The following is a 23,359-nucleotide window of genomic DNA, read 5'->3' on the forward strand; positions in this document are numbered from 1 at the left end:
ACAATCCCGGGCAGGGTGCCAACCCACCGCAGGACACACACAAACACACCCACACACCAAGCACACACTAGGGCCAATTTAGAATCGCCAATCCACCTAACCAGCATGTCTTTGGACTGTGGGAGGAAACCGGAGAGCCCGGAGGAAACCCACGCAGACACGGGGAGAACATGCAAACTCCACGCAGGGAGGACCCGGGAATCGAAACCTCAAAACTTTAACTTTCTAAAATTGTCTCTTACACCTACCATAGAAACACAACCCCAGAGAATGATGCTTCCACAACCAAGCTTCACCTTTGGAATGGTATTATGCAGATGATGAGTGGTACCTTGTTTCTTCAAGACATAGAATTGAAGCCAGGCTTCCAGTCTTGGTTTCATCTGTCCAGAGAATCTTGTTTCTCATAGTGTGAGAATCCTTTTTTTTTTGCATCTTTTTGCAAACTCCAAGCTGGCTTTCATGTGTCATCTGCCCACTCTGCCATAAAGTCCAGATTAGTGCAGTGTTGCTGTGGTAGTTGTCCTTCTGGAAGTTTCTCCAGTCTCCAAACAGGCTTTGATGAACTCATCCAGAGTGAACACCAGGTTCTTGGTCACTTCTCTTACCAAGCCCTTTCTACCACGATTGCTCACATTGGCCAGGAAGCCATCTCTAGGAACAATCGTGGTAGTCCCAAACTTCTTCTCTTTAAGAATTATGGATGCTGCTATGCTCTTGGAAACCTTCAATAATGCTGGATTTTTTTGTTGTTGTTGCCTTCCTTAGATCTGTGCCTCGATACAATCCTGTCTCTAAGCTCTGAAGGCAATTCCTTCAACCTCACAGCTTGGTTTTTGCTCCTCTAGATGTAGGACCTTCTGTAGACAAGCGTATGCCTTTTCTAATCATGTGCAATGCAATCACCTGAACTGACCCCAGCTGGACTCCAAACAAAGAACCATCTCAGTGATGATCAATAGAATGAGATGCACCTGAGCGTCAAACTTCAAGTGTCATAGCAATGGGTCTGAATACTTGTGTCAATCTGAGATTTGACTTTTTTATTTTTAATAATTAAAAAAAAATCCTAAAACCTTGTTTTCACTTTGTCATTCTGGGTTATTGAGTGTTATTTAGTGAGGGAAAAATGAATTCAAAACGATTTAAGCATAAGCTATAAAATAGTAAAATGTGCAAAACTTTCTGAAGGAGCATGTACCTGCTTATTTTTAATATATTTATCTTTTTACTTATAATATTTTCTTTATCATCTTTTGAAGCACGTTATGAAAATGTGCTATAGAAATATACAGTTATTGCCACTTTAATAAAAATAAGTTGAATATAATATTAAGTATGTTTCAAGTTGCCTTTTTAAGTGTTTATCTGCTTCCTGCAGAAATTAGCGTATTCTCTTATTCCAGTCCATACATTCGAAATATATGCGATACGTTTCTATGTCCAGTCAGAGTAAACGAGTCGCCTCCACAGCCACTTATTGACACTGATGCGTTTCTGGACGACCTGACTGACACACCACACCCTCATTGCTAAAAGTGAAGGTCTGCATTGGATCCTCTAAGCCCCGCCCCCTGTCTTTAATCCAAGGCTGCACCCCTGGCTTCCCGAAGCAATTTACACTTTGCAGAAGGCTAAGGTGTTGGGGGGAGTGTGGCTGCCTGGACACTTAACAGTACCCGAGGATTTAATTATACCAGCAGCAGGCTTCAGAAGAACGTCGCCAGGAAAGGCACCGATCACGGTAAGAAAGGTGTTCGGAATTCGTGCGGCGTAGGGGAGTGCTGGCCAGGTGACAAAGAGTGCGAGCCGACTCGCGGTCATATGCGAGAAAGCCCAGCAGCTCATCTGCCACGGCAATGACAGGTGCTGAACGACTTAAAATTTGCGTGTCGATTTGACTGGATCACATTGTCTAATTTGTGAACATTAACTTGAGGTATGATCAAAGTGGAACCGAGCATCTAGATCCCACCCACACCCCTTATGAAAAAGTAACCTTGACTACGGAGAAATACGTATGTGACTGGTAATGAGACACAACGGCTATTTGAAGATTTTTCAAAAGATAATGTCAGGCAAATCGCTGGCAGTTTCCCCCTTCTTTTTTCTAACAACGAGTAAAGAAGTTAAACGTGCTTGTCGCCTTGTGTCCTTATTCTGTGCCATTTATTTCAGAAGTTACTCAGTGGTTGTGTCATCACTCGCTACTTGTTCTGTTACAATCCTTTCGCCAAAATCATGTCTGACGAAACTCGCGATTAATTCAAAAGCCGTTTATTCTCCAAGCTGTGCAAGAATCTCTTGTAGTTCAATTTTGTTAGAAGGGGTGCGAGAGTATGTAAATAAAGTTATCGCCTGATCGGGGCGCAGTATTGTCAGTTGCAGCTGTCCGTTTCGGTGGTGGCGCAATAAAAACTCGTACTACGATACAGTAGCTTAATGTGCAAATGGATATGTTAAAAAAATCGAATGTCTATTGTTGTATTCCTTTAATGTAAATACTTATTGCTTGTTTTCCTGGATGATCCTCTCAGACTTTTTTTTTCCTGGCATCCCAACTTCCTTACGCTCAAGTCCTCTGGTTCTCTTTAATGGTGTATTCGCGTATTCTGGTTCAGAAAACGGAGCGATAATTTACTAGAGCAGACATATCTCCGATACTTTTATTTTGTTTAATCGTGTATTTGAATTCTTGGGTGGGTCTTTGACAACATTTTAACTGAGAAAAACACTATACACAGTAAAGACTGAATGAAACTCTGCTACTTCTTTGTGCATTTTGTGGGCTGATAGACTCCACATAGTCAGCACCACCTTGCGTGATAGCATGAAATGGCGTTCTGGCCAGGCCGGAATAGGTGCTTCGATGTTTGACAGTCTTGCCATATGAAGTTAGGTTTATGAAAATGAATGCCCTGAGCGGGAAATTTATTTATTTATTTACCGGGTTCAAAGGCAAACCACCGACCGGCTGACCAATCTTTTACTTCTTCTTCTTCTTTCGGCTGCTCCCGTTTGGGGTTGCCACAGCGGACCATCATCTTCCATATCTTTCTGCCCTCTGCATCTTCTTTTACTGCATACCATCAATTATCCTTAAGGCTGACCGTTAATCTGACTCGGCGCAAGCTTTAAAATTTTAAGAATTCGGACAAGCTTGAGGGCAGGGTGGGTACTGTTTTGGATGTAATTTACGGCACGTTGGTTTGTTTCTCATGTGTAATTCTTTTGTTCTCCACGAGGTCTGGACATTATAAAACATTAAGTGCCGATGGCGGGTATAGCGGTTTGAGTACAGTTGAATCGAAGAAGGAAGCCGGCTGCAGTAGAAAGGTTGTTGGTCCATGAACGTTTTGGCACCAGTTCGTGTTGTTAGTCTCAACTGGAGTCGTTTGTGAAAGATGACGACAACTTAAAGAACAACAACCACTACTGCTCATCACATTCTTCAGATTGGGAACTCTGATAGGGTCCAGGTGTAATCCTACTGATCTGCTGGTCTCCGTTGTCCCCGAGTGGGTGTGAACGTCCTGCTAATTACACCTGGGACTTGCTTCAGGCTGAACAATGCAGGATCAGATAATGAATGAATGTGTAAATGAATGAATGAATGAATGAATGAATGAATGAATGAATGCATTGAACGACGGGGTTCCTTATTTTTGGACTGTTTGCCACTTTTTCTATGTACTGCCATCTGCTGGGACTACTTTGAGTAAATGTAATTTATTGAGATGGTCGTCACTTTGAGCCTCTGAGGTCTATAAATCTGAGAAGTCATGGCTAGGTCATTGTGACTCCTTTAGGAGATAAAACTAGTCCAGTTGAGGTGATTTGGAGTATGTGAGATGTTTCTGTTGTTGCATATATACACATTTATGCGTATTATGAACAAGAAACAGAATGATAAAACAAAATGTGTAATAGTTGAAACTTCTTGTAGAGCAGATTGGGATTTATTATACAGGACAGGTCAATCTAAGGCCAGTTTGAAAAACATTTTACTATATTTGTTTGGTAAACTCTAACTACGCTCTTAAAATTATAGGTGCCAAAATGGTCCTTCATTTAGTGTATTTACACGTGATTTAATAATATTCAAATTAAGCTGCCAGGTTAACCCTTATTCCTTTTAGAGAAACCCAGTTAGCCGACATAGATTTCTCTACGAATAACCCGGTTATTTGGCCATGTAAACCCTCATCTGGTATACGGTTCAAGATTTTGAAATCTGCACGTGTCCGCTGCACTCTGTTCACCTGCTTAGCTTTGCACACACTTTCAGCAGCCATAATGGTAGAACCGTCCACGAAGATCAACTTCCTGAGGCAAATGCTAGGACAACCACTTTATTTCTTTCCCATGGGTTTATAGTACTAGGGTGTTGTACCGTGTTAGCCATTATGAATGAGAAAAGGCAAGCAAAATGACACCTTTTATTGGCTAACTAAAAAGATTAGAATATGCAAGCTTTCGAGGCAACTCAGGCCCCTTCTTCAGGCAAGATGTAATCACATCTTAATTACATCTTGCCTGAAGAAGGGGCCTGAGTTGCCTCGAAAGCTTGCATATTCTAACCTTTTTAGTTAGCCAATAAAAGGTGTCATTTTGCTTGGCTTTTTTCCCATGGGTTGAAATGATCCAATGGTTCCCAAGCTTTTTTGGTTTTATGCCACCCCAGCTGTTTGAAATATTGATATTCACATTCTGTTCAATATATTGTTAAAAGTTTTGTTTTTCTGTATTTAAATATTTTCTCGCAACCTAAATAGCATATCCAGTGACCGCACTTGGGCTCATGATCCCAAGGCTGGGAAATGCTGAAATAATCTGGGGCGGAGTGGTGGCTCTGAGGCTAAGGATCTGTGCTGGTATCCAGAAGGTTGCCGGTTCGAATCCCCGTCACTGCCAAAAGGCCACTGCTCTGCTGGGCCCTTGAGCAAGGCCCTTAACCTGTAATTGCTCCAGGGGTGCTGTACAATGGCTGACCCTGCGCTCTGACCCCAAGGGGTATGCAAAAACTACCAAATTCCTAATACAAGAAATTGTATAAGGCGAAATAAAGAACAAAACAAAAAAAAATCTGTCTCAGTATTTCAGAAATTGGTAAATTTATATTGATGAGATGAATGTACAATGCTAAACTCAGCAGCACAATCTGGAGGGCAGTAGGGGAATGCATTAAAAGTGTGCTAAATAGGCAGATTAATTTTTTTTAAGAAATAAGTAACCTATACATACTTTATTGAAGTAAAAATACTTACATTAATATTATTATAGAAGCACTGGGTGTAAACACGACGCATACATGCAGATATACTGGTCCTCTGCAGGGCTCAGTCGCACCACCAAACAGAAAAGAGTGTGCTGCATGCAATCTGGTAATCAAAACCTATTAATAATTGTTTGTTTAGTTTTAATACAGCTATTTGCTAATAAATACGTTGAAACCGTGTAATCGAGTGATGCAGCGGCCAGTGTTCGTATGTCAAATCTTCAGAGACTTGGGTAGAGGGCATCAAAGGGAAATGAATGTTATGTGAAGGACTAAACATATTTAAAAAAACAAGAAAATTATTATGGGCTTCATGCATGTTTTCAGATTCGTGGTGGCCAGTGATTTAATTCTTTTTTTCTTTTTTTAATAACGTCAGATTGTTTTGCCAAGGAAGACTTCTGAAGATTACAAGCGCAAGCAAATGCAGATTTTTAAGAAACCAGGCCTCTGTCTTAACAGGGTTACTCTCCTTAAGTGTTGTGTTGTCACATGTAAATGTAGTGAAGGTTCCTGGAAAGAACCTTTTCGTTAAACCTGTAACAGTTTCCAGAAATAATCTTGAATAGGTGATGACAAATTTGTGAAATACCAATGGGTTCATAATTGTAAGAGGACTCTTGCTGCATACTTTAACACAGGCTATGTCAGGGTCTCTTGATCTGTTACCGCTTAGTGTGATGGACTGCAGATTGTCAGCATAATTAACAAAGTGGGTATTGTACTAGGCGGCATGGTGGCGCAGTGGGTAGCCCTGCTGCCTCTCAGTTAGTAAGCTCGGGTTCGCTTCCTGGGTCCTTCCTGCATGGAGTTTGCATGTTCTCCCCGTGTCTGTATGAGTTTCCTTCCGGGTACTCCGGTTTCCTCCCACAGTCCAAAGACATGCCAGTTAGGTGCATTGGCAATTCTAAATTGTCCCTAGTGTGTGTGCTTGGTGTGTGTGTGCGCACCCTGTGGTGGGCTGGCACCCTGCCCGGGGTTTGTTTCCTGCCTTGTGCCCTGTGTTGGCTGAGATTGGCTCCAGCAGACCCCTGTAGTTAGGATATAGCGGGTTGGATGATGGATGGATGGTATTGTACTACCAGAACACATTTGGCACACAACGTGACAGGAAATGAGTCTGGTAATCATTTATTTTTTTCATTAAAGATCCTTCCTTAAATGCTAAATGACATGCATAGACACGCGAAACTAATGCGTATAAATGCTTCCAGACAGGAAGTAAATGTCTTTCTTCTAGTCAGTGTTAATGACACAAATTTTACTTTTAGCAAAATGCAATTTATTTTGTGAAGCGAAACATTGAATTTCACTACAGATCATTTTGTTTATAAGTATAAATTAGCAATATTACAAAAATATACCGTATATACTCTCAGATAAGTTCTCCCGTGGATAAGTCGGGACTTGATTTTACTGTATAATTTCTGGTATTTTATAATGTCGGTCGTATAAGTCGAATGCGGAAAACTCACGCTGTTGGTCCAAGGGATTATGATACGCTAATGCCCACCTGAGAGAGTAACCACAGAGCACACAGCCTTTTTTTCTATGTATTGTGCCTACGTGACCACACGGTAATACCCGCACTATTCTGAAGCAACGTTAGTGTTTTTTGTATCTGACACCCTCATACACCTTTATCATAAGAGCATCCCTTATCTACGATGGAGCGTTCGATCAGAAGAAAATATGAAGCAGGTTTTAAATTAAATGTCATTTAAGTGGCAAAAGAAATTGGTAATTGCACTGCTGCAACAAAATTCGATGCATCTGAGAAACTGCTGTGAGATTGGAGGAGGCAAGAAGATGTAAAAAAAAAAATTAAGTGTCGCATTTTTGAACGGGTGTATAAGTCGGGGTCTGATTTTATGATTGATTTTTTGGGTTTCAAGACCCAATTTATACGTGAGTATATACAGTAGTTAGTTGAGAGTTGATTCGTTTAGAACAAGGTGAAGATACCAATAAAGCAGACAAGCATTCAATAGCTAAAGATGTCCTGTAGTCATTTGTACTCTTGTATTGTATTTCTGAGGTGTCTATCATACATTGGCCATCGAGCTCTGTGAAGAGAATTACTTGGGTCCTGTTTTGTGTGTTGTGTTTACCCCTTTTTTGACACCCACTGCACACCCAACATGCCTGATAAGGGGACTCCCTCTGAATTGCCTTTCTCAAGATTCCTTCCATTTTATTCTCCTAAGTTTTTTTTTTTGTCAAAGTTGGGGCGGGGGGACTGTCAAAAGACAGGGCCTGTTAAAGCCCATTGAGGCATTTCATGTGTGACTATAAGCTATAAAACCAATAAATTGTTGTTGTTTGTGGTGGTGCTTTATGAATATCTGCAACACATGTCTGAACTGTTGGCTGCTTGAATGGTATTTAGGCTTTTGAAGCATATCTGTGTTGAGAATGGCCGCACAGTTAGCCAGAAGGCTAAAGCTGGATAAAAACCTTTTTGGAGGGACAAATTTAGTGGCCAAAGATAAACAGGAGAGCTCAACTACATAGGGACTTGGTGGTCAAGGCAAGAGATTGGAATCAGAACCAGTGGAGGTGTCAACGGCAGTCAAGTGGCAGGGTTCCTGTTGCATATTATGGTGTCTTTTATCGGCCTCTTCTTCTTAATGAGCTTACAAGAACTCACTAGAGAACTATATGAGGATGCAGATCTACTGTGATATGATCCAAAAACAGAATAAAAGTACTTGTCCAACAGAGTGCCAATAGGGAACACTTCTGAAATGAATAGATAGATAAATACTTTGTTCATCCTCTCAGGGAAAGTATGGTGTCCCTCAGGGCATGCCACTGAGCTGATGCTAAGTGTGGGGCTAACCGTGTAACTTTAGAGAATCTAAATGGTCTCAGTATACATTTTATCAATTGTAAGTAATATGGCTTTCCACTAATTGTGTGATATTGTCCATGTCAAGTCCTGTTCCCAGTGCTGTATTACAAAGTTAAAGGAACAGTTGTTTTCCAGTTATTACTATAGTTTTATCAAGACTTTTGGAATTATTTCATAGCTGTACCCCTATTAAAGGAAAGGAAGATTTTCTTGGAAGTTGTAATAAATAGCAACAGGCATAACAAATAATTCCTCATATTTCATTTGAGGGATCAGAGCCAACCCAGTAGCAATGGGTGTAAGCGCAGAATTTTTCGTGTGTTATGTTTTAGGTCTTACCTCATTTATCGAAATCCGAATGGATCGGCCGCGCAATATTTTATAGGTTCCGCCCTCTCGGCATTGTGTGACGCATCAGGCGGCCTTTGAAGCATCACACCGTGCCCCACGCAGGCGCACTTCATCAGAAGACACACACACGGACACATGGACGCACACAGGGATTTTATTAAAGAGGATATATATATATATATATATATATATAATATTATGATAAGGTGCTATATTGGCGCCGACCCGACATAGACTGACACCAGAGGCACGGGCAAAATAAACAAAAAGTTTTATTTTTTGTTCCCTCGTGTCCCACTGACCCTAACACAGTCCAAAAACACACAAAAGTAAATCACACCCTTCTCTTCCTCCACTCCTCCCAGGGCAGCTTCATCATCCTCCTCCTACCGACTCTGGTGCCCTTAGTAGTGGCTGCAGGCTCCTTTTATAGCCCACCCGGAAGTGCTTTAGGTGGTAATTAACCTAAATTAGGCTGCACTTCTGGGTGTGGCTGCGTTGCTGCCCACACGGGCTCAGGAAGCCTTGCAGCTCCCCCTGGTGGTGGCCACAGAGCCCAAACAGGATGAGCTCCGGTGTTCCATAAAACAGGCCCCAATGCAACCCAGGGGGGCTGCCACCAAGTGCTCTGGGGGACATAGCATGCATCCCATGGCTACTCTCCCGGTTCAAGTGTTGAAGGGGCGTCCCAGCCGGGCATGGGTCCCAGCCGTGCACCACAATATATATATATACTGTGTGTATATATATATATATATATATATATATATATATATATATATATTTCATTGTAATAATTGTTTTTATTCCTTCAACAATACTACACTTACAACCTTATCAAATCACTCTGCTTACTAACTATTCTAGTCTTTGAAGCTCCTATCCTGGTCAGTTTCATTCCATTGTATTGTGTTTCTCTGTCTCCAATTGAAATGTTTCTTTCCACCACAGAAAACATTTATGCATATCTTAAAAATGATTATGTTTGTTAGTTAATTTCCCTTACAGGGATGTCAAACCTCAGTCCTAGGGGGTTGCAGTGGGTGCAGGTTTTCATTCTAACAGTTTTCCTAATCAGTGACCAGTGATAATCGCAGTGAATCAGTGCTAATTAACTTCTTTTCCTTTCATTTTAATAATTGATTGGGTCTTCAAAGTAAAACCAATTTCACTCCAACCAGTTCCTTAATGAGAAACCAATTTTTGCCGTTAATTAAGCCCGTTCTTCAAGTCCATGGCTTGTTGCTGCTCTCATTCTGCCATAGCAGACATTTCCGAAGCTGTTGACTTTCTATTTTTTCTAAGGAAACCGTCAAAATGTTTTGGTGAGCTGTGAGTTCAGCCTTACTGAGACCTTCACTTTACTTTATATTCAGATATTATGTGCTGGGCACAGGTGAACTGGTCATGTGGCGGCTTGTTTTGTGTCTCATTATTGTTTCACTGCTAATTAAGGGAAAAGAAACAACTAACAGGTGTGAGTCAAGTTAATTAAAACTAAAGCAAAAGAAGTTAATTAGCAGCAAAAACTGTTCACTAATTAAGAAGATGGTTAGAATGAAAACCTGCAGCCACTACAGCCCTCCAGTCCCTTAGAATATGACTGACATGTTTGCTTTGTTGGCACCTGTTAACTGTGCTCCTTTTTCTAAGTTATAGTAACTTTTCTGTACAGTGCTTTTGAGCTGTTTGAGCAGAATTATGCTATTTTGATGGGGCAATAAGAACCATAATTATATGAACAGATAATTATGTGATTCATCATACATTAGCTGATAATCTGAACACACATAATAATTGTAATTATAGTGTAATTAGTATGGTTTTCTTGGGCATGTATGAGAATAACTAGTTCTTGTACATCCAGTGTCAGTAAACAGTGTTCACTCCCTTTAGAAATTTTCACATTTTATTGTAATACAACATTAAATCACAGTGGATTTAATTTGGCTTTTGTTTTGTCTTGGTAGAGTAATATATATTGCTCTACTTTCCCCTATTGTATTATTAATATGTAGCCTTAGAATGCCTAATCTCACAGATTTACCACTGTTTATAAGGTATTATTGTATATAACTTATCCCCACTTTCCCTTCTATATCTTTAACCTCAGGCAATTAGATGTAGCAAAAAGACAAGCAGAAGTTAAGTTACACATAAGATAATGTATTATTGATAATATTCATAAATAATAACAAAATGCAAAGTATATTTGAATATTGGCAACCATACAACCTGATTAAATGATGATATGTAGTTCAGGCGGCACACAGACTTGTAGTTACTTAAATGTCTCTAGTTAATGTATCATTGGTGCTCAGCTTTCAGCCACATGTCTGTTCAAAATGCTAAACTGTGCTCTTCATTGTGTTGTCTTCATCATCACAGGTTAGCAAGAGAGAGATAACTTCTTCATCATATGTTGGTTGGTAAGAGAGAGATACTTCTAAATCATCACAGATTAGCAAGAGAGAGATTGTGAGGTTAAACACGTACATTTATAGATGTTCTGTCTAACCCCTAGAGCCAATAGGACATCATGGTACTTAAAGGCCTATGAGACAAGTCAATTCCAAACAGCCATACCTCAGACCAATGGGGGAATAGAACATCTTAACACCTGCCCCCAAACCATATGTTAAAGTACACCTTAGTCTAATTGCGAGGGTAGAAATGACTTTAGCAAAGAAACACTCGCCAAACTGGTTTAAGACACATCCCCCAAATCCTGACGTAAAATTCAAAGAGACCCATTCCTAAGAGGGGGTTAAACACTAAATTACATTGCTTTGCCTAAATTACAAATAAAGACATACAAAATATCTATCAAGTTATATGTAAAATCTCACATCACAACAGCTTTTAAACAGTGATCAACATAGAAAAACTCTTTAATGCCAAACTGAAAACAGATCTCTGCAATGTGTTCGAAATTATTTGCAACTGTAAAACACAAAATGACATGATTGGATAAGTGTTTAGCCCCTTTAATATCCATCCATCCATTTTCCAACTCGCTGAATCTGAACACAGGGTCACGGGGGTCTGCTGGAGCCAATCCCAGTCAACACAGGGCACAAGGCAGGAACCAATCCTGGGCAGGGTGCCAACCCACCGCAGGACACACACAAACACACCCACACACCAAGCACACACTAAGGCCAATTTAGAAACGCCAATCCACCTAATCTGCATGTCTTTGGACTGTGGGAGGAAACCCCCTTTAATATGACACACGTAAATCCTCATTGGTGCAGCTAGAGTTCAGTGGAGATCACCTGTCTGTAGTTAAGGTGTCCCAATTGATTGCAGAAATAAATGAACCTGTATGTAGAAGTTCCAGCTTCTGGCAAATCATGGTGGCCTAACCTACACAATGAAGATGAAAGAACTCCCCAAACAACTCCATGAGAAGATAACTGAAAAGCACCTGTTGGTTATTAACCGGTTATTAAGGCATGGAAAGAGTATGTCACAGCTGTAAATCTGCCTGGAACAGGCCATCCACAATAAATGAGGGATCAAGCAAGAGGAAGACCAGTGAGGGAAGCAACCAAGACACCTCAGAGAACTTTGAAGGAGATTGTGCAGAAAACAAGTGTACCTTCATCAGCCACAGTCTTATGGAAGAGTGGCACCGAAAAAAATAAAAGCAAATGACATCTCTACTAGAGTTTACCAGAAAACTAATTGGGTCCGCTGGATGAAGATCCTATGGTCTGATGAGACAAAAATTGAACATTTTTGGCTACCGGACTAAACGAAATGTTTGGATTAGCTAAACACTGCACGTTATGAAAAACAAAGCATTCAGTTTATCTTCACAAGCTTTCCAGGGCCTGCTGCAGAAAGGCATCCCCACCACCCTTTGCTTCACTGTGAGAATGTTTCTCTGCCGCAGGCCCTGGGTGACTTCTGATGGTAAAATGAATGCAGCAAAATTATAGAGAAACCCTAAAAGAAAACCTGACCTGTAGCTTGACAGAAGTCTTGGTGGAAAACAAATCAATGTCCCCAAGTGTTAGGCTAAAGCTACATGGACATGACGTAAAAACAACAATGTTAATATATTCCAGAGGGGCCGAGTCAGGGTCCACTGGACTTGACAAAGGCTCTTCACTCACCTGGATAGAGCTTGAACAGTTTTGCCAAGAAGAATGGAGATAAATGGCAGTGTCCAGGTATGCAACATTAATGAGAGGGAGAGACCTGTGCAGACAGACTCAAGGCTGTCATGGCTGGCAAAGCTACATCTACTATATCCTGACTTGAATACTTATGCAATCCATTATTGTGTGTTGTATGTCTGTATTTCATTTAGACAACTTCTCAGAGACCAAATGAAAGAGATAATAATGAAATGTGAAAACTTCCAAGGGTATCAATACTTTTGCTAGGCACTGCACATATGTACTGCATTTCCTGTAAGTCTTGTTTCATATTAGTGTGATGCAATAGCATTTGAAGGTGTTTTTTGGATTAATTTGTGAATGTATCACACCCAAGATCTTATCAGAACTGTCACACCTTGCCAATTCCCTCTGGTAATCTGCTGAGGTGAATGAAGAGTAGGATTCCTGGATTCCATTATATTAATTAATAACAAACTATGAAATGCCGGAACCTCTAGCTGATATTATTATAACTGTAACATGTAACTATTTGTGTTATGTTTGTAATGCGCACAGTGAAAGGATTTGCGGCAGAACATTCTGTGTAAAATTAAGGACCACCTAAATAAGGATTACATTCACAGACAGTGCTATCACATTTCGTACATCTTGGTTTAATTCCAGCCTGGGTTGCTGCTGCTTTTGTGACGTTTTTTTTTTCACATTCTACTTGTGTTGATTGATGTTTTCTCCAGGTGGTTTGGTTTCCTTCTGCCATCCAAAGATGTGCTTTTAGACAGATTAGCATCACTTAATTTTCCAGTGTGTGGGGCTGGCTTGCCTGCTTCTCAATAAAGTTACATTAAATGGATGAATTATTAGTAGTGAAGACCCCCTAATACTCGTATATGCAGTAATTGGTGTCCACAATGTTGGTGTCTGGAATAACTTGTTACATAAAGGAAAATATGAATATCCCCTGGAAAACATTATCTGTTTCGAGAGCGACTTATGTCCTCTTTGTATTACTCCAAGGTAGTGAGTGACAAACTAATGGCTGTAAAGGTGGAATTACGGGATGGCTAGTCTTACCGTTGATGGTGTAATGCCAATGACCTGGCTGATGATAAGCCTCCACCTTTTTTTTTGTCTTACCCCCCAAAAAAGCTTTTTTATCCCTCAGCCACATCTAGAATATTTGCCTACTGTCTGTTTTCCATATGTGATAAAGTTTCCATCTACGCAGCATTTTTGGCTACTCCTCCCTGATATATCGTGGAAGTGCAAAATATCAAAATGTTACTCAAATGTGGAGGCTTATTGGAGCTCATTTGGGGGTAATGACTTGTTCTTTGGGAGAGGTACCTTCAGTACACCTGTTCACAGTGGGATCAAGCGTTGACTCTTGAATAACATACAAAGTCTGCTACCATGTTGTAAACTGGAGCCAAAAGTCTCATGGGAGTCTGTTTGTCCTCACACATAGCAAGACATGAAGGTTTGCATAACAAAATGACTGTAGAGACAGAGTAATAATATAATACAGATAGTCAAAGTGTTGGGGCACCCTTGGGCAAACCTCATATAATTAAAAATATTTTGTTTTTAAAATAAAGCATGTGAAAACACAAACATAGACTGGAGTCCTATTGCGACTGCACAAGATGGTGGATCTTCCAATCATGTGGCAGTTGAGCAGGAAGAGGCGGATCCAGGTGGACTTGTGCCAGAAGTGACATTGGTGAAGGAGAGCTGTCAATCTTCCAGTCTGCAGAAGGCAGAAAAGAGAGAATGTTATCATACAGTGCCACCTACTGGATTGGTGTAGAAATTACCATCACCCGAGCCCTTAAACTGTCTCCCCTGCACACACACACATGTGACAACAGATATATACACCATGTATATCTATATTAGATATGAATACTGAGATATATTATACTAGCCATTCACCCATGTATTAGTGAAACAGGACAGTGAGGAGAGCACTGCCCAGCTCTCTACTCCTGACGTCACTCTTCTCCCTCCCCTCAACCCGCAGCCTCTGTTTCGGATTAGTGCAAATATATCGCTCCTGCAAGCGAACTATGATTCTTAGCGCAATGAGAGGAGTTGCAAAATCAACCGGAATGTTCAAGCAAATTATAGAAAAAAAAAAGATTTAAATCCGTTAAGTAGTTCTCTCGTTCGCTAGCTAAGCAGAGTTAAGGTTACGCCCCAAGGCAGACGTGTGAGTGAGGAGGATCCCACCCCCGTCCCTGCAGCCCGATGAGTCTCTCTCGTATTCGCACTAATAAATCGGTACCGCGAAACAAAATATGATACTTAGCATGATGAGAACGCTGAAAAATCAACGGAATGTTTAAGCAAATTATAGAAAAAAACCCCGATCTAAATCTGTTAAGTAGTTCTCATGTGAAAAGCGGAAAGATATACAAACAGTCTTAAAAAACATAAGAAATTTTAGTTTCTTCACTTTGACCACAAAATTTTTAAAACCGTTTCTTAGCGAGCACCTATGGGCCAAGGGTAACCTACATTCCAAATTTCAAGTCCCAAGTCCTCATGTTTCAGGACTTCATGATGAGTGAGTCAGTGGTATTTGGCTTTTATATGCAGAATATAGATTAGATCAAGAAACATCTGTATATAGAGTACACTAATCCAGTCACATATTGAAATATTTTGTGTTCTTAACAATTACCTATTTTGGATGTGTGTATTTGTGACCTGCAATGGACTGGCGCCCTGTCCAGGGTTTGTTCCCTACATTGTGCATTATGGGATAGGCTCCAACTGACCACCGCGACCCTGTTCAGGACAAAGTGGGTTAGAAAGTAACAGACTAACACTGATTCTTTACCATTGTTACTAACCCTTTAAGAGTGACAGGCTGAAGATTCAAAATGACAGTTTCAAACATAAGCATGTGGAATATCATTTAAGACTATTTTAAGGTCTGTGATTATAAATATGATGTTATTTATGATCATTTACTAGGTATCTAGCCATCTATGGACTTCATATTTAGATATTTTAAACTGAAGCACACATTTTAATATTTTAGATATCTGATGCCACTCTTCTCGTTTATTATGTACTTCTACCTCATTGCACTTTTTATGAACACCCTGAATTAGGGCGGCTTACACTAATGTAGACTTTTTAAATTATTGAACTTGGACTGGCTTTTTGACTAAATTTCATCAGCCGATCTTTCGTTCAGATTATTAGAACAGCTACTCCCAGTTGTGCGGATGAGATATTATGATCTCCCCCTGAATTAGGATGGATTACACTAATTTAGACTTTTTTCACCATTAATGACAATTTGGCTGTTTTGTGATAAAATTATGTTTTGAAATTTTGAGAAGAGCTTGCACTACAAAAGCTCATTGTATAATGAAAACCTTTTTTTCATTCTTATATCATAAAATTTATCTCTCCATTCATATATTTTTCTGAGTCCATCTCTTTGTTTTTGTATCCTGCTTAGACCGGTTTAGGGCTATGAGGAGTCCTGGCAGCAATGGCCACAAGGAAGGAACCAATACTAAAGGTGTGCCAGTCCATCCAAAGGGCACACTAGTGCACAAGCAGTCACCAGTTAACTAACATGCACAGCTTATTGGATGGGGGAGGAAGCTCTGAACATCGTCAGTAAAGTCTGTACAGACACATGAAGGACTTCTAAAAGTCAGTTGGAGTGGGAAGTAGAGCCCACTTTCTTGTTGCTGTGTGCCACTAGACTAGACCACTGTATTACAGACACCATCATAATGTTTGGTAAACCAACATGTCTAAAAAAAATAACCCTATATAAATCTAAGTATCTTTCAATATAAGCAAGAATTTATGTAAAATATTGTAACAATTATGTGTGAGAAATGGTTAAGCACCGCTCGTGCAAGTTAACAAGAATGTTGACAGCCAGCACATGCTATAGCTTAGCTAGTTTTATTAGTTGTGTGTTTCGTGGGGTGGTGAGTGTTGTGGTACTGTAGGTATCTGAGCTTAAGCTGGAACTGACCTGTGACACGCACTAATTTTAAGTCTGATTCAAGGTTAAGGTACTTTTCTGTTTTCTTTTTACTGTCAAATTACAAAGCAATGTTCATAGGATCGCACAGCTTATGTTGTTATGGCAAAAACTTTCTTCTATCTTCAAAGAAGGCAGTCATGGAGCCCAGAATGCACATTTCTTTATTTGCACGGAGTTATGCACACATGTCTCAGTCTGATTTTATTCTTTCTTCTAATTCCATCACCACAAGACTACACTAGGACCAATATAGCACTGCAAATCCAACTAACCAGCAACATGTCTTTGGACTTGGAAGGAAACTGGAACACCCGGAGCAAACTCACACAGACCCGGGGAGCGCATGAAGAATCCACACCCTGATTTCCTTGATACCAAGCAGCAGCACTATACTGCACCACCGTGCTGTTCTCCAACTATTCCATTTTTTTTTAATATTGATACAGAAAATGGACAAAACAATGCTTAGAAGTTCACAAAACATGGCCTAAACATTTAAGAAATTAAAAGCTGAAGCTTGGGACTGAACTCAAAACTCGTAAGATTTTCTTTCAAAGTTCAAAATCTTCAACTGCACAACTAAGAGTAAAGTAATATTTAATGTTATGTCTTCATTAAATGACCTAAAAGATCTGCCTTTAAAGTAGACTTCTATCTGAATGTCAACTTCACTGGTATTATATCTTTCATATATTTAGGCAAATTTACACCATATACTGTTACTCATATTGTAGAAATGAAAAACGTCTGGTGCTGGACACAAAAAATTTATTTTTTTTATCTTAAAGGAAAAATCTTTAGATTCAAATTTATCTGTGGTAATAATTTGAATTGGCTAAGTGCATGGAATATTCCAACTTCAAGCATGGCTAGATAGAACAATGATTCTGGTAAATTCAGTGAAACTGTACTACAAGGAAGATTCTACATTATTTGAGTGCTGATGGGGTGGCGCAGGACGGTCTCTATGCATGAATTCTTTGTAATGACAACATCAGTAATAAAAAACAATAATTTGACAATAGCTTAGGTGTGTCATCTGAATCATCTGAAGGAGATCTATTGTGCCACTTTTAGAGACGAATAGACACCTCTTGAATTTCTAAATGCCATACGTGGAATGAAGCTTCAGTGTGTTGTAGTGTGTTTATTTATTTATTGTTACCAGCCACTATGGCCAGGGTTGTGCATAGAGATTAGCAAAATAATTTGAGTGAAATTGAATTCAGAGGCGGCACGGTGGTGCAGTGGTAACGCTGCTGCCTCGCGGTAAGGAGACCTGGGTTCGCTTCCCGGGTCCTCCCTGCGTGGAGTTTGCATGTTCTCCCCGTGTCTGCGTGGGTTTCCTCCGGGCGCTCCGGTTTCCTCCCACGGTCCAAAGACATGCAGGTTAGGTGGATTGGTGATTCTAAATTGGCCCTAGTGTGTGCTTGGTGTGTGGGTGTGTTTGTGTGTGTCCTGCGGTGGGCTGACACCCTGCCCGGGATTGGTTCCCTGCCTTGTGCCCTGTGTTGGCTGGGATTGGCTCCAGCAGACCCCCGTGCCCCTGTGTTCAGATTCAGCGGGTTGGAAAATGGATGGATGGATGGATGGAAATTGAATTCACAGTGAAATCTGCAGCCTTCCCACAAGAAGAACAGTGTTTAGTTCCTTTTTGGAAGTGTTTTCATGATTAATTCTGTGTGCAACTGCCTATCATTTAACATTTAAATATAGATTTATACTAGAAACAAACAAAAAAAATTACTAGAGATGTGCATTTCCTCCACTCGGATGAGGCAGTTGATAGGTAAAGGGAGAGCAGCGACTTTCCATATGCTGAGTCTTTTTGTGAAGAAAACACAATAATTATGTGTCATCAGGTGGAAATATTCAGCCATTTTTTAATATATTTAGCTTCAATTTTGTGAAACCGTATGTGAATTGAAACTTAACCTTTGTCACTCCACCCAAACAGAATATTATACTAATAAACTCAGTGACGTGCCAGAACTGAACAGTGTTTTGATCCTGTTCCATCAAATGGGAGCTTAGGCATTAAGTGAATTTTGCAGTTATTATTAATGATTATTATGTGTGAAAGCCTGGAAGTCAGTCATCATCCAACCCACTATATCCTAACACAGGGTCATGGGGGGTCTGCTGGAGCGAATCCCAGCCAGCACAGGGCGCAAGGCAGAAATAAACAATAAACCCCAGGCAGGGCGCCAGCCTACCGCAGAGCCTAGAAGTGGATTCCTTAGAATTTAGTACAGTTAGATAGGACTTGTTATTCACTAGATTTGTTTTACACAATGTTAAAAGGATATTGTTTTTTGTAGTATTACTAAATATACACTGACAATGATTTGCATTGGGTTGGAAATGTTACAAAATACTGTACACTTTGATGATATTTTGTTTGTCATAGTTTTGCTAGATGGTTTTGAGGCTAATGTGTGCCCATTAGGACAGGTGTGTCCTGGGCCCAGGCATGCATAACGGTGCCCTTGGGTATCATGATGATCACACAGTGAATCATACAGTAAATAATTGGCATACAAAATAATGTAGCAGCACTTAAACATTCTTTTAAATATATTACATTCATCCATCCATCCATTATATGTTCCTTATTTTTACAATTTATGTTTATGCATGGCAGAGTAGACACGAGGCTAGAAGCCAATCCTGACCAGGTCTGTAACCAATCACAGAGCACATTCATATACACCCATTATCACTGATATGGTAACAAATTAAAATAGCAAATTAATCCAACATGCACATCTTTAGGGTTTGGGGAGAAAATCTGATGAAAACCCCACTCAAACAGTTGATTGAGCCCAATGCGTTAAACCCACAGTGCTGGCTTCCTTAGGCAGCCGTGCTAACCACTGATCCATGGGCTTGTCAAGAGGCTTTTGAATTTGCAATAAACAAATAAATAGATTCTTAAACGATAAACAGACTGTAAATCTTCTTCCACTTTTCCCTAAAAATGTGTATTTTATATTTAAAAGTAATTTGTGTGCAGAACTCGGGCTTTTTGAAATTACTACTTCAGTTTGCATAAGCACTCATTTGTTTGCCAGTCCTTCTTATGTTTTGCATTGTTCATCCCAGCAATTCTTTGTGTAATGTGTGTTTACTTTTTTTTATATTCTATATTCATGGAAAAACTTCTACAATACAACCCCTCTCAGTTTACAAATGTTGCCCACTCCCTCTTCCGTTTAACACTAGAATTACCAGAGCCAACGAAAAAACTCGTAAATCAGGCACACTCTTATCCCTTCGCACCTCTCCGTCAGCGTCTTTTGTCTTGTAAATGTGTCGATAAGCCCAAGCACCAAGCAGCCTGCTACACCATCCCCCCTCCCCCCCCCGCCCCCCCCCCCCCCCCCCCCCCCCCCCCCGCTACACCACCTCAGAACGTGCAAGAAATTCTCCCAGTTCCTGCCTTGATTGATTATCTGGGAGTGAGCTACCCAGAATTGTGGAAATAATTTGATGTGTGTTCTGTGTCTACAACAATCTATGTAAACACATCGTTAAAACAGAAACATCTATCCATTTTCCAACCCACTGAATCCGAACACAGGGTCACGGGGTCTGCTGGAGACAATCCCAGCCAACACAGGGCACAAGGCAGGAACCAATCCCGGGCAGGATGCCAACCCACCGCAGGACACACACAAACACACCCACACACCAAGCACACACTAGGGCCAATTTAGAATCGCCAATCCACCTAACCTGCATGTCTTTGGACTGTAGGAGGAAACCAGAGCACCCGGAGGAAACCCACGCAGACACGGGGAGAACATGCAAACTCCACGCAGGGAGGACCTGGGAAGCGAACCCAGGTCCCCAGGTCTCCCAACTGCGAGGCAGCAGCGCTACCCACTGTGCCACTGTGCCGCCCCTTCAGAAGCATGTTTTAGTAATAAAAATATTACTAAAAATTAGCGTTTTTTTTTTCACTTTTACTCTCTCAGTCAGGATCACGATACAACACCCCCCCACCCCAGATCTGACGCGGTTACGTTTTATCTGAAACTAGGAATAACTGTAGATGTGAGTGGTGTTTTGAGACAATCGAACTGGAAATTTCTCTGATCTGGAGGGATAAAAGCTGACACACAGACGCTGGTGAATCTGCCTTCTTTGTATCTCACTGTCACTTGAATTTTTTTTTATTCAGTTTTATTGAGTGTTCCTGCTCACGTTGAGTTAGTATGCACCTTATGGTCCATGATGTCAAAGCCGCACTGACAAAAAACAGAGACATAGGTATATATGATATTTGGAATAACTCATTTTATGACCTGTATAGTACATTTTGGAAAACATTGTGGCACTGATGCAACATTATTCATATTATTCATAGTCATTCGCATAACATCTTGCATTTGTAATCTGTGATGGCATTTTTGTTTGTTTCGATCTTGCCAGTGTCCACTTTTGGGTGCATGGGCTGCTTCTTTTGTACTCCAGGACATGCAGAGGAAAGAATAGTACAGAGAGGTCAGTTCCATGCTATAGGCAATCATCAGATTCAAATGTTAACAGTTGTGATGGATGGCCGGCTAAATATTCCGGCCCACACCTCCAGGCTGCCAGGTGGAGCTCTCCCAACAGCTAGGAGGTTCCCCAAATTCCAGCAGAGCCTTATGGACCTTCTAGTTTGTATGTGAAGCCCTGCTGGATACCATAGGGGCCACCGGGAGCTGCTGTAGGGAGGCTCAAGGACGTATACGTGCCCTATAACCCGGAAGTGCGTCATGATCACATGACAGGAAGGAACGACGTGTTCCGGGTTGAAGAAATTGACTTTTTAATTTGACCTGGAAGTGATAAGGAATCATGGACTGTAGGATTGGAACCACTTCCAGGTCAGGGGGTATAAAGGACTCTGGGAAACACCAGACGAGTGAGCTGAGCTGGGTGGAAGGGTGGCAACGCCTCTGAGAGAGGAGGATTGGTTTATTGATTTGATTATTGATTTATTGTATGTGTAGTGTGGAGTGGAGGGTGCTTTGTGCACAGTATTATTATAAAATAAATAATAATTGGAGTTTTACCTGGTGTTTGGAGTGGTACATGAGGGTTCAAGGGAGCACTAGCGCCCCCTACTGCGACACAGTTCACACACAACCAAGGGCCGTCCTTTCTACGTTTACGACATGTGTACCTGTTGCAATGCACACACTTCTCTCTGTGCTGTGGTTATAATTACACTGAATGGGCTGGGGAAGCAGCGGTCTTGGAACAGAAACTTGTCGATGTTGCATCCTCTTTTGCTTTATCCATCGCCTTTTCTTGTAAGAAGCGACAACAAAGCTCCACTGCAAGGTGAGCAAAGAACACTCTTCTTTTCTCAGTGGCCCCCATGCATGCGTTGTACAGTACATGTGCGTTTATCACCATCAAGTCAAGCGTGTTATAACTCAAACAACTGGCCACCTGCGTGCTTCTGTTCATATTGAATAAGCTCACGCCTTCTGGTGCACAATGTCAGTGCAGCACCGGGCAAAAAAAGAAACAGACAAATATATGTGACATTTTGAAGAAATAATTTTATGACCTGAATACTACCAATCAGAAAACATTGTCGCCGTAATGCAATATTATTTGAAAACTCCTAGAACAACACACTTAATTCTTGAAAATGAATCTGTAAACATTACATTTGTATTGTTCATTGGGATTTTAAAACCAAAGTAATGTTGTATAGTGTATCAACATAGCAACTAAAAGTTAAAGTGCATACAACACATATTTGAATGGTATAGGGGCGAACGCCATTTCCAGGAACGACTAATTTCTGCACTTATAATCAGCACAATTCAATGATTAATTCTGCATAAACACACGGGCACAAATAACAGTAAAGTCTGATCAGTTAAGTGAAGAGGCTTCAAAACAATAAACACAGGGAAGACTAAAATTATAAACTTAAATTTACAAGTTTGATTACACAAAGACAGCCTTAAAGATAAGAAAAATCCAAAAAGCAAGAAAAGATTTGGATAATTAAAGCATCAGGTGTGACATTTAAATTAAACCATTTTGTCCGTTACTCTTTATAAGTGTAACTAATTAGCTAATGTCTCCTCCATACACTGTGTAGTCTCACAACAACAAATATCATAAATCTGACAAAGCAATCTTCTGGCAAACCTGATTTACAAAGTGTGTTTCAATAAAAACAGCTTTAAATAGTTCGTGTAATTTAAAACATTCTGAATTATTTTGGAGAGGCATGGTGGCACAGGGGTAGCACTGCTGCCTCGCAGTAAGGAGACCTAGGTTCGCTTCCCAGGTCCTCCCTGCGTGGAGTTTGCATGTTCTCCCCGTGTCTGCGTGGGTTTCCTCCCACAGTCTAAAGACATGCAGGTTAGGAGGATTGGCGATCCTAAATTGGCTCTAGCGTGTGCTTGGTGTGTGGGTGGGTGTGCCCTGCGGTGGGCTGGCACCCTGCCCGGGGTTTGTTCCTGCCTTGCACTCTGTGTTGGCTGGGATTGGCTCCAGTGGAACCCCGTGACCCTGTGTTAGGATATAGCAGGTTGGAAAATGACTGGCTAAAATTAATTCCTTTAAATGCAATGGAAGAAGGGAAGAAAGATTCCACAGTATTCCTGAAGGAAAATGTAATCTTTTGTAAATGTCTGTGGATCTCGTAAAGGTAAAGTCACACTGATAATGACTTCAGTGAAATGGCCACCATTCCTCAAACA

The 23,359-nt window shown here is 40.7% G+C and overlaps 1 protein-coding gene across 1 annotated transcript in view; it reads left to right on the forward strand.

Moving 5' to 3' along the window:
- The first annotated feature begins 1,550 nt into the window (after positions 1-1,550).
- ugt8 (UDP glycosyltransferase 8) overlaps positions 1,551-23,359 on the forward strand; it is a 171,535-nt gene continuing 149,726 nt past the window's right edge. Inside the window, exon 1 of the mRNA XM_028804994.2 lies at positions 1,551-1,744. The gene's annotated coding sequence lies outside the window, so the exon portion shown is untranslated. The remainder of the gene's footprint in view (positions 1,745-23,359) is intronic.

The sequence above is a fragment of the Erpetoichthys calabaricus genome, chromosome 7, assembly GCF_900747795.2.
Source record: "Erpetoichthys calabaricus chromosome 7, fErpCal1.3, whole genome shotgun sequence".
Taxonomy (NCBI): Eukaryota; Metazoa; Chordata; class Cladistia; order Polypteriformes; family Polypteridae; genus Erpetoichthys; species Erpetoichthys calabaricus.